At 41.9% G+C, this 12729-nt stretch overlaps 1 pseudogene; it reads right to left on the bottom strand.

Annotated features, from left to right (window-relative positions):
- Positions 1 to 4020: 4020 nt before the first annotated feature.
- LOC133668670 (uncharacterized) lies at positions 4021 to 10970 on the bottom strand (annotated as a pseudogene).
- Between the last annotated feature and the right edge of the window lie 1759 nt (positions 10971 to 12729).

Genomic DNA, 12729 nt, shown 5'->3' with positions numbered 1-12729 from the left:
ACATTTTTTCTTTTATATTTTTTTTTGATGTCTCGACGAAAACCGGGTATTTTCATACCGGACTTGTATCTTTATAGTACAAAAATACAACCTTGCAGAAAATCACAGATTTTTTAAATACATCTTTGAAGAAAACTTTTTGAATGGTCCAGACCCGGCCCAAAAAGGAAAATGGGCCGAAATCAGCCCAACAGCATGGGCTTACTTTCTACAGGGCTGGACTCAGCCCAGCCCAAACCACATGACCGGTTACTGTTCACAGTAACACGTTAATTGATTTTCCAGTTACTGTGCACATGCACAGTACCCCCAAACTGCATGCAAAGACCACGTTACTGTTCAAGTGAATTATATTTCACTTGAACAGTGCAAACACAAAGCAAAAAAAATGCAGGAAGTTACAGTTTAATCAAAGCTGGAAGTCTGAAACAAGTCTGCTCATTACTCTAAAAAAAAACAATTCCGCAGGCACCAAAACACATTAAGTCCTGAAACTGAAACCTATAACAGAAGCTATAACAGAAGCCATGCATTTCTACAAGAAACAGAGGGACAAAAAAAAACATGAAACCAGAACCTGCAACAACAAAGTCCCCTTAATTAAAAGGACACTCCCTCACGTTATCTTCTTTAATTAGACAGACCTTACCTCACGTCATATACATCCTTCACTAGCCAAAAGCTTTGTTTAACAACAAAAACTTCTCCCGTTACATTCTGCAGCTCCCGCCTGCAGTAAAGAAGGAAACTGGAGGCCAGGTTAACCTCCTTTCTCTTTCGTTGTTTTCCCAATTTTTACTCTCAAACCTTCTTGTTCTCGGTTCCCTCTTTTTCTTTTTTAAAAGCCTTCTCTCTCGTTCAACAACTCTCCCCCCTTTTTTTCAAAAATCAACCCCCCATTCTGCAGCTGCTAAGAGCTGTATTTATAGGCAAAGGGGAAAGCTGGGACGCTGCTGCGCATGGGGAGCAGGGGACACCAGGCGAAGTCTCCAATAGGCGTGGCCTTGCAGGGCGCGCCTGCGCTGCTTTCCACTCCTAGGGTCTCCATCTGCATGCTGCGGGGAGGGAGGAACAAGGCCGTTTGCTTTGGGTTCTGCTCCCCTTTTTATTATTATCAGTAATTATATTTGCAGGGACCCCAAAAAAAAGGTTACAAACACGCGGCAGAATTTTCACTTCCTCATCGGGTATTCAAACATGCATATCTTGAGCTTCTGATATCGAAATTGAGCGATTCGAAAGCCCAAATTCATCTATGTGTGTAGGACTACAACTTTCACGAAGGATTTAAGGTGAGATATAATTGTTTTACCGGACAGAATCGGGCCGCAAAACTGGTCGGTAAAAATGGTCTCCTGATCCGATTCAGAAACTGACGAATGTCGAGCATCCCGATATGACTGAGAGTATCCTAAGAATGAACCAGAAAAAACGTGATGGCAGCAGAAATTTCAGTGCAAAACTTGGGTCAAAATCCTGCTCGCGGCATAATTCTCTACTTTCACGTCAGATATTCAAACATGAATATCTCGAGCTCCTGATATCGAAATCAAGCGATTCGAAAGCCTAAATTCACCTATGCATCCAGGACTACAACTTTCACGAAGGATTCCAGGTGATCTATAAACGTTTTATAGGATAGAAACGGGTCGCAATCTGGTTGGTCACAAAGGGTCTCCCGATCTAAATTCAGGGAACTGACAATGCCAAGCATCCTAGTTCGACCGAGAGTCTGCCATAAGAACAGTGAGCTCCAGGACCCGATAAAGGTGTAGGTCCATTCTTCAACATGTCACGAGTGACATAATTCCGTTAGGGAGGGTCAGATATTGCATGAAGCCCAATCAGAATCAGGGCCTAAGTTGGAACAAAAAAATATTGCGGCAGCAACAGAACCAGGTTTTTTATTTCCACTTTTGAGGGATTTATTCACCCTTAAAGACCCTATAAAAAGGAATGAATTTGGAATTATGAAGACTTCTGATCAGTCTAAGAAAACCTGATGATTTTGGCAGCAAAGGGGAAGGATAAAAAGAGCAGAAAACAGCTCAAACAGAGTTTCGAAAAAAATATTTCTTTCATTTGCTTTTGTCAATCTTCCAGCAAACATGGGGTCCAAAAATGAGTAACAACAGCTGCCCCCTCTTTACAATGCTTACGAAGCCAAACTTGTCAAGTGCTTCGCGTAGTAAGTGTTGTAAAGATAAACCGTCTGATCCTGCTAAAATCTCAACTGCCTTTCTTAAACAATGGTATCCCTATCAGATTTCTAGAAAAACTCCAAAATTTGAAATGGTCTCAATAACGGGTGACCTGCCCATCCTACGATTCTTAGAAAACTCCATGCTTTTCTAAGAAACGGTCTCAATATCAGGTGACCGGCCCATCTTTAGAAAACTCCATGCTTTTCTAAGAAACGGTTTCAATATCAGGTAACCAGCCCCTCTTAAAATTCCTAGAAAACTCCACTCTTTTCTAAGGAATGGTCTCAATATCGGGTGACCTGCCCATCTTAAGATTCTTAGAAAACTCCACGCTTTTCTAAGAAACGGTCTCAATATCAGGTGACCAGCCCATCTTAAAATTCTTAGAAAACTCCACGCTTTTCTAAGAAACGGTCTCAATATCAGGTAACCAGCCCCTCTTCAAATTCCTAGAAAACTCCACGCTTTTCTAAGAAATGGTCTCAATATTAGGTGACCTGCCCATCTTAAGATTCTTAGAAAACTCCACGCTTTTCTAAGAAACGGTCTCAATATCAGGTGACTGGCCCATCTTAAAATTCTTAGAAAACTCCACGCTTTTCTAAGAAACGGTTTCAATATCAGGTAACCAGCCCCTCTTCAAATTCCTAGAAAACTCCACGCTTTTCTAAGGAATGGTCTCAATATCGGGTGACCTGCCCATCTTAAGATTCTTAAAAAACTCCACGCTTTTCTAAGAAACTATCTCAATATCAGGTGACCGGCCCATCTTAAAATTCTTAGAAAACTCCACGCTTTTCTAAGAAACGGTTTCTATATCAGGTAACCGGCCTCTCTTAAAATTCTTTAGAAAACTCCATGCTTTTCTAAGAAATGGTCTCAATATCGGGTGACCTGCCCATCTTAAGATTCTTAGAAAACTCCACGCTTTTCTAAGAAACTGTCTCAATATCAGGTGACCGGCCCATCTTAAAATTCTTAGAAAACTCCACGCTTTTCTAAGAAACGGTTTCAATATCAGGTACCCGGCCCTTCTTAAAATTCTTTAGAAAACTCCATGCTTTTCTAAGGAATGGTCTCAATGTTGGGTGACCTCAAGGAATGAAGCAGTGCTGGTTCACAATTCACCTTCGCGGTTCTGTCGAACTGAGATTCGGTATCTCAGCGGTTCCCAAAAACTTGGAACTATTTTGGCTTTCACCACACCTTCTCCTGCCAGGTTAGTGTTATGACAAATAGCATGTATGTTTTTTTTTGTTACCTATTTTGGAAACATAGGTCCCCCTTTTTGTTGTAGACTTATTGAGCTCTTGTTTCCATTTATCTGCATGTCCTGTCCTTTTCGAACCAGAATATGCTCCACGCGCTACACTTCCTATCCTCTTGGTGAAGAGATCTTTGGTTCCCTCTGGGGCCCTTTCTTGCTCTATTGAGTATTGTCTTTTATTATTATTTTAAAAGGAAAACTCAAAAGATTTGGTTTTGTTCATGAAAACTGAAACTTTCAATGCAATTAGCAATTCTCATAAAAGATGTCTTTTTCAGAAGTTTTTATGATGATACCCCTTTTGGGCTTTGGTTAACTTTGGGCCCCTATGTGCACTTCGTGCGCTCCTTGCCCCCAGTGTGGTGTGCAAAAATATGTCAAGTTTTGATTTGATTTGATTCTCCAATTGATGGAGTCATCTCCTCAGTCATGTGTAAGAAAAGAGTAAAAGATTTCAAATGCGATGAGATCATGTTTTTTTTATGAAGAAAAGTTTAGAAAATTCATGGCCAAACTTTATTTTTATTGATTGGGAGATTACAGAATACATCAAGCATAATATTTCCTTACAGAGTCAGAATTCACTGGCCTAACTAGATCTTCTCCATCCATTCTAGATAACAGCAAAGCTCCTCCCGAGAATGCTTTCTTCACCACGTAAGGGCCCTCATAGTTCGGCGCCCATTTACTCTGATCTTCTCCTGGTAAAGGCAATATTTTCTTCAGTACAAGATCCCCTTCGTGGAATCCTCGAGGTCGAACCTTTTTATCGTATGATTTGGCCATCCTTCTTTGGTAAAGTTGATGATGAAAGATTGCGGCTATCCTCTTTTCACTGATCAGATTCAGCTGTTCATATCTAACTTTTGCCCATTCTACCTCTTCCAGCTCAGAGTCTACCAGTACTCTCAATGAGGGGATTTCCACTTCTAAAGGCATAACCGCCTCCATTCCATATACCAACGTGTATGGGGTGGCTCCTGTCGAGGTTCGGACTGCGGTGCGATACGCATGAAGGGCAAATGGCAACATCTCATGCCAATCCTTATAGGTGACTACCATCTTCTGAATAATCTTTTTGACATTCTTGTTAGCAGCTTCTACCGCGCCATTCATCTTTGGTCTATACGGCGAAGAGTTGGAATGCTTGATTTTCCATTTAGCACAGAGTTCTATTATCATCTTGCCATTGAAATTCTGGGCATTATCAGTGATAATCTTTTCTGGTGGACCATATCGACAAATCAAATCTCTCTCAATAAATTTCTTCACTACTTTTTGCGTCACATGAGCAAATGAACCGGCTTCTACCCATTTTGTAAAGTAGTCGATAGCCACGAGAATAAACCTATGACCATTGCTGGCTTTTGGGTTTACAGGTCCAATCACATCAATTCCCCACATCGCGAAGGGCCATGGCGATGTCAAGTTAAAAAGAGGAGTTGGAGGGGCGTTGATTTTGTCACTGTATACTTGGCACTTATGACATTTCCGGACATAGTCGATGCAATCCTTTTCTAACGTCATCCAGAAGTAACCGGCTCTTTGTATCTTCCTAGCCATCATGTGTCCATTAGCATGGGTTGAGCAAATCCCTTCATGGACTTCTCGTAACGCGCTTTTTGCCTCAAACTCATCCAAACATCTCAACAAAGTCCTGTCGGATGATTTCTTATACAAGATCTCCCCATCAAGATAAAAATCCATTGCCAACCTCCTCAAGGTCTTCTTGTCGATTTTGGATGCCCCCATGGGATATGCCTGGTTTTGGATGAAATTCTTGACATCATAGTACCAAGGGTTTCCATCCACTTCTCTTTCGACTGAGCAACAATGAGCTGGGTTATTTCTGATATTGATGTGTACTGGTTGTACCTTGTGCCCAAAGTCTATTTTGGCCATAGATGCTAGTGTAGCCAAAGCATCTGCAAAGTGGTTTCCTTCCCTTCCTAGATGAGTGAACTCTATTTCCTCAAATTCTCTAGTCAGTTTAGACAGGTATTCTTGGTAAGGCCTTAACTTCTCTTCCTTGGTTTGCCATTCTCCTTTTATTTGGCAAATGATCAGCATTGAGTCTCCATACACATCTATCTTTCTGATGTTTAGCTCCAATGCAGCCTCTAAACCAAGAATGCAAGCTTCATACTCAGCTGTGTTGTTGGTGCACCCAAACTGTAGCTTGACTGAAACCGGATACTGCTTCTTATCAGGAGAGATTATCACCGCACCCGCTCCGTTACCACATGCATTTACAGCACCATCAAAATACATAATCCACCAGTCTGATTTCTCTTCCTCGATTGCAAGCACATCTTCATCGGGAAAGTCAAAGTCTAATGACTCATAATCTTCCATAGCATGGTCAGCTAGGTGATCAGCAATAACGCTCCCTTTCACGGCTTTCCTTGTCATCTATACTATGTCATACTCAGCCAATAGAACTTGCCATCTTGCAATTCGGCTCGATAAATAGGGCTTTTCACAAATGTACCTCAACGGGTCTAATTTGGAAATTAACCACGTAATGTGATACAACATATACTGACGTAATCTCTTTGCAGCCCATGTCAGTGCGCAACACAGCTTCTCAATCACAGTATACCTAGACTCACATTCTGTGAACTTCTTGCTCAGATAATAAATGGCCCTTTCCTTCCTTCCGGTTTCATCGTGTTGCCCAAGCACACATCCCATTGCTGTTTCTGTTACTGTTAGGTACAATATCAATGGCCTTTCTGGTACAGGAGGAACAAGGAGGGGTGGACTCAACAAGTACTGCTTGATTTTCTCAAAAGCCTCTTCGCACTCTTCATTCCAAATTCCAGGGTTCTTCTTCCTTAACAAACGAAAGATCGGGTCACAAGTCGTGGTTAATTGGGATATAAACCGAGCAATGTAATTCAACCTTCCTAAGAAACCTCTCACATCCTTCTCAGTCTTGGGAGGTGGCATAGATTGAATAGCCTTTACTTTGTCGGGATCCACTTCTATCCCTTTGTCACTCACCACAAATCCCAACAACTTCCCAGATTTCACTCCGAACGAACACTTCGCCGGGTTAAGTCTCAACTTATATTTCCTTAGTCTTTCAAACAATTTCTTCAATATTCGGACATGATTCTCTCCCTCTCTAGATTTAGCAATCATGTCATCCACGTATACTTCAATCTCTTTGTGCATCATGTCATGAAACAAAGTCACCATAGCCCTTTGGTAGGTGGCCCCAGCATTCTTTAAACCAAATGGCATGACTTTGTAGCAAAATGTTCCCCATGGTGTTACAAAGGTTGTCTTCTCTTTATCCTCTTGCGCCATTTTTATCTGATTGTAGCCCGAAAATCCATCCATAAAGGAATATGTGGAGCTGCGTGCTGCATTATCAACTAACATATCTATGTGTGGTAGAGGGAAATTATCCTTAGGGCTAGCCCGGTTTAAGTCCCTAAAATCCACACAAACTCTGATTTTACCTTCCTTTTTTGGTACCACCACTATGTTTGACACCCATTGTGGATACTCGACTACTTCCAAAAAACCAGCGTTCCATTGTTTTTCAATTTCTGCTTTTACTTTGATTAAGACCTCCGGATGAGTTCTCCTCAACTTCTGCTTAATCGGTTTGCATCCTTCAACCAGTGGTATCCTATGTACTACGATATCCGTATCCAAACCAGGCATATCCTCATAGGACCAAGCAAAGACATCTACGTAATCTCGGAGCAGTGCAATCAATTCTTCCTTCTCTTCAGGGGTGATCAAAGTCCCTATTTTCAGCTCTCTCTTCATTTCTTCATTACCCACATTTATGGTTTCAAGTTCCTCTTTAGCGGGCCTCCAAGCCTGTTCATGCTGCTCTGTTAATTTTGTGAATTCCCATATGTTTTTCTCCTCCCATTCCTCATCTTCTACAGCTACTATGTATTCTTTAAAGTTTGGCCATTCATTCTCAATATAAAGTGCAGGTGTTGTTGTGGAGGATCCGCTTTCAGGGTTCCTGAAAGCGGAAAGTGATGTGTAAATGCACAGTAAGACATCAAGATGAATTTTGAAAATGCATGATCTCATTAAAAGGAAAAGTTTGGCTCAAAAAACAAACTCCAATTGACATCTTGAGCCTCGATTGTCAATAAATAAAAACCAAAATAGAAAAGGGCAAACAACATAGCTAAAATTATAATCCAACAAATCATTGTTGATTACATTTTGAAAACCAATGGAGCTTCTTGGGTCTCCCAATTCTGGAACGTTTCTCCTTCGGCCAACTTTCGAACGAAGGTCCTGACAGTGATTTCTTCCAACGTGTGGATGGTTAATTGTGGCAGCTCTTCATCCCTTCTTCCAGATTCAATTTTCTCAACAATGTTCTTGACTTGGTCTTCCTCTAAAGTGTTTATGTTCATTGAAGAGAGCTTCTGAAAGAGGTTTCCCTGTCCCTTATCAGGCTGCATCACATATGCAGCCTTTGGAAATGAAATCCTGATTGGAGGGATGGCTAAGCTTTCTTCTTCAGGCTTCCTTCCTTCAATCCTAGCCATTCTCTTTTCCCTTCTTGCACCAGCAGCTCGCTTGTAATCCTCCTTTTTGGGCTTATATCCAAGCCCAAACCTCTGTTCTGCAGCTTTCAGTTTGATTATATCCATCCATTCAAGCCTTCCTTTCTCAATATCATATGGGAAAGGAGTCTTGTGTTTCAAAAAGCTTTTAGCGGCCATTTTGGTGGCCTCCGAGATTTCTGGCTTCCTCACCACAGTGTTTTCGGGCACCCACTCGGTATTCACAACCTCAAATGCATGAAGGTTTCCATCCTTACAATCTTCAGCTTCAATGAATGGAACCGCGACATTTCTTACCATTGATATAGTCTCCTCAGCCTTAACAGTAACCAGAACACCATTGGCAATGTACTTCAAACATTGATGTAGCGAGGAGGTGACAGCTCCCGCAGAATGTATCCATGGCCTTCCTAACAACATACTATAAGAAGGGTGGATATCCATCACTTGAAGGGTTACTAGAAAGACTTGTGGACCTACAGCTAGTTCGACCTCAATTGTCCCTATCACTTGCCTTGGCGAGCCATCGTATGCTCTAGCCGTCATCACACTGGGTTGCATGTGTGAGAGATCTACCGGCATTTCATCCAGCATATGCCTTGGTAACACATTAAGGGCCGAGCCATTATCAATAAGAACTTTGCCGATGAGACAGTCTTTGCATCGGACCGTGACATACAAGGCCTTGTTATGCCCAGTTCCTTCAGCGTCAAGTTCATCTTCTGTAAAATATAAATAATTGGCAGCATGGATCCTCCCTACTAGATGCTCCATAGTCTTTTGTTCAATATCTTGGGGTACGTAGGCCTCATTCAATACTTTTTGCAAAGCATTACGATGCGGCTCCGAGCTGAGTATTAATGACATGATGGAGATCTTGGCAGGAGTCTTCTTCAACTGATCCACTATACAGTACTCACTATGCTTCATCAATTTTAGGAACTCATTTGTTTCTTCCTCAGTTACGGGTTTATTTACCTCAAGCTCTTTACCGAGGTCCAACACCTCCTTGCCTTTAGCCTTTCTTTGCTTTTCTAGCTCTTCAGGTGTGAAACAACGACCACTCCGAGTTAGCCCACTTATCTCATTTCGAAAACATGACAAAGGAGTTTCGATATTCGAGGTATAACCATAATCTCCAGGCATCGCTCCATAGTCTACTTTGTTTGCGTATGAGGGCTTAGCTAATACCAATTTTGAGAGCCCATTAGCTGTTGATTGGACTCTACATTTCCCCCAATTCTCTATCATCTCTATCTCTTCATTATCTTTTACAGCCTCAATCCTTAACTCTCCTAAAGTCAGCATTCTCACAACCTTTTGATGAAACTCAATGCATTCATCAATATGATGCCCTTTCTTTTTATGGAATGGGCAAAAATCGTCTTCCCTTATGCAATGCTCAGATGGTTTCTCCAAATGTTCAGATTGTACCAACATTTCATACAACCTTGCCATGGTCACTCTTAGCACCTTCCCTTTGCTCCCGACCTCCATAGCATTCACTCCACTACTACCTACAACATGTTTGGGTAGAGGGTTCGAATTCACATTAGGCGAATCTTCAAAAGTGACCCATCCGATTTTGATCAACTGCGATACCCTCTTCTTAAAAGCTACGCAGTTCTCAATGCTGTGACCCGTATTACCAGCATGGTATTCACAAGTCAACTCGGGGTTGTACCAGGTAGGGAAAGGCGGTTGCATAGGAGGTAATGGTAAGGGAGCTATCTGCCCAATACTTAGCAACTTGGCATATAACTCTTTTAGGGTTATTGGCAGAGGCGGTAATTGTTCTTCTAGTTGTCGGTTGTCTCTCCTTTGGTAATTGTTTTGGTTATTAGTGGGGAATTTTGTTTGATGGGGTTGGTTTGGGACGGAGGGTTTAGAAAAGTTGATGCTAGTGATTTGGGAGGTAGGTGTTTGATAGTTTTGGTAGTTTTTGCCTTTCCTTTTATAACTGTCTTCTAGGTTACTTACCTCAATTTCCTTCTTCTTCCCAACAAAACCCCTCTTCTCTATAGGCTCTGCAATTCTCCCACTTCGGACTCCTTGTTCAATCCTTTCAGCAATTCGCACAGCATCATAGAAATGCTGAGCTGAGCTACCCATAAGATGTTCATAGTATGGGGCCCTAAAAGTATTGGCAAATAGTGTTACCATCTCTGTCTCTATTAGTGGAGGTTGTACATTGATAGCTTGGTCTCGCCACCTCTGAGCATAAGCCCTCACGGACTCTTGAGCTCCTTTCTCCATGGTAATCAGACTGGTCCTATCAGGAGCAATCTCAAGATTGAACTTGTATTGCTTTAAGAAAGCATCTGCCAGATCTGTCCATTTCTTAATCCTAACATTGTCCAGCCTCATATACCAGCTGAGGGCCGATCCTGCCAAACTATCTTGGAAGAAGTAGATTAGCAACTTATCATCGTGGATAACTTCTGCCATCTTGTTATAGTAGGAACGAAGATGGGTCTTTGGGCATTCCATTCCGGTATACTTAACAAACTCTGGCACTCTGAACTTCTTTGGAATTACGATGTTAGGTACCAAGCATACTTCAGCGGCCCTAATTGGGTCAAACAAATCATTCCCTTCAACTGCCCTTAGCCTCTCCTCTAGGGCAGTCCATTTATCATACCCAACATGATCAGAGACTCTGACGTCTTGTGGATCCTCGTTTGTCAAATCCATTGTAATAGGGATTTGGATGGGTTGAGAGGGATTAGGAAGTTGTTTATGTGGTGTATTTGCCCCTACGTCGATAGGTGCGACAGGGATTTGATCTGCTGGTGGTGCTTCATCAGGTTGAGTAGACGTTCCCTCTCCATCTTTGGCTCTCAACATTTGCTCAAGCAAACTGGTCAGGTGCGCCACATCCTTCCGAACTCCTTCAAGTTCCCTTTGGTACTGAGCTTCTGGTTGTGACCTTTCTTCGTTTTCCATTCTTTTTCTTTGTCGAGTGTTGTGGATTTTAGAAGGGGGACCTATGTTTCTTAATCTGCGAATGCGTGCATAGATGTATGAGAAAATGCATGATTGAGAATGCTTTGTATATTGGGTATGGATGCACTCTTCTTGTGAACGAATAATAGCCACCACCTTATAAACATAGGTTCTCGTCACATTGCTAGAAGTACTGCCTTTCAAGTCGTTTGCTTGAATCATATTCACCAAGAGACAAATTTTGCATAAGAAGTTGGGTCAACGCCCTTTTCATTAATACTTGATAAGTTTATTACATTAAAAAAAGGAAATACAAAATGTCGTGGGTCAACCCCTTTCCTCCACAAACTCTCTAGCCAAAGGTAAGAAGGTAAAACCGCGATTCTCAATCTTCCCTAGAAAAGCATCGGTTTCAGCTAGGCTTCGGCGATAGCGAATGATGTCCCCTCCCACATTCCGCGCATTAATTCTAATAATTCGAGCATGTGCAGCAGCTTCATCCATTTGCTCATCTGTCTTGGTCATCTTTTCTATGAGCAACATATTGGTTCTGTTCAAAGCAGCGTTGTTGGCGTCGATTTGATCCTTGTGTTTTTCCATTGCTATTAGCTTCTCGTCCAAATACTTCACCTTTTCTCGTTCCTTGTCAAGCTTTATCCTCATAACTTTTATCTCATTCTTCTTACCCGCTAATTCTGTTTCAACAGCCTCAAAACCTTTCCTTTTAGTTTCTTCTTTTGCAATCCCCATTAAACGGCTTTCCAACTCCATATATTTCTTGCTCAAATCCTCATACTTCCCAATCCTATCCATCAATTCGAACTGGACTTGTGCAAATTTTTCTTGGAAATATTCTGCACTTCCTTGGCAATCTTTAAAGTCAATCTCCATTGCTTCAAGTTCAGAGCAACTTTGCATCCAATCCAAACTCATCTCGCTTAGCTCCTTCTCACCTCTTTCCCTAGCAATCTTCTCCTCCCCTAGCTTTAACTCAAGCTTTGTTATTCGCGCATCTCTAGATTGTATCTGCTCATCCAGAAATGCTCTCCTTTTATCTTCTTTCAGCATCATTTCTTCCAATATTGCCTTGTCTTTTTTGCTTTTGCTCAACTCTGTTCGAAGTTTTTCCACTTGTCTTCTCAACTCCTCCTCATTACTGACCCTTTTCCTCTTAATAGGCTCTTCTACAGTTTGGGGGGATTTGACCCCTACACAAGGCATGGCTAAAGCAGTTAAGTCTCTCCATCTTGCATATCCTTCGCTTGCACTTGGACCTTTTAAACCTTCTATCTCAACCAAAACCAGATGCTTCCAATCTTGTTTGATGATCTCCAAAACTTCGTGTGCAATGGGATCTTTGAACAAACCAAAGAATTGAGCCATTCCTATAGTCCTTGGAACAAACTGCATGCCCCCAAGCTGCCTTACCACCAGGGCCGGAGCATAACTCACATAACCTGTAATCCCTATCAATGGTACCCAACGTCTTTGTCCACAACTCATTAGGACTTTCACTGTCGTCACCCATGGGGCTCTCCACTTGAAATCACTATTAGGCAAACCTTCTAATTTGTCAACCCAACCTTGGTTGTCTAGATCTCCCCATTCTTCTTCTTCTACTAACTTCAGGGGTCTTTGGGTGAACCACCAAAAATTATTGAAGACAGGTTTTTTTGTTTCGATATGGCTAACCATCCAGATATACAACAACTGCGTGCAACATCTCATTGCCCCTTTCCCGGTCCTCCTACAATGATTA

This window comes from Populus nigra, chromosome 11, assembly GCF_951802175.1.
Source record: "Populus nigra chromosome 11, ddPopNigr1.1, whole genome shotgun sequence".
Lineage (NCBI taxonomy): Eukaryota > Viridiplantae > Streptophyta > Magnoliopsida > Malpighiales > Salicaceae > Populus > Populus nigra.
Note: the sequence above shows the minus strand (reverse complement) of the source record. Positions and strands in the feature narration are given on the sequence as shown.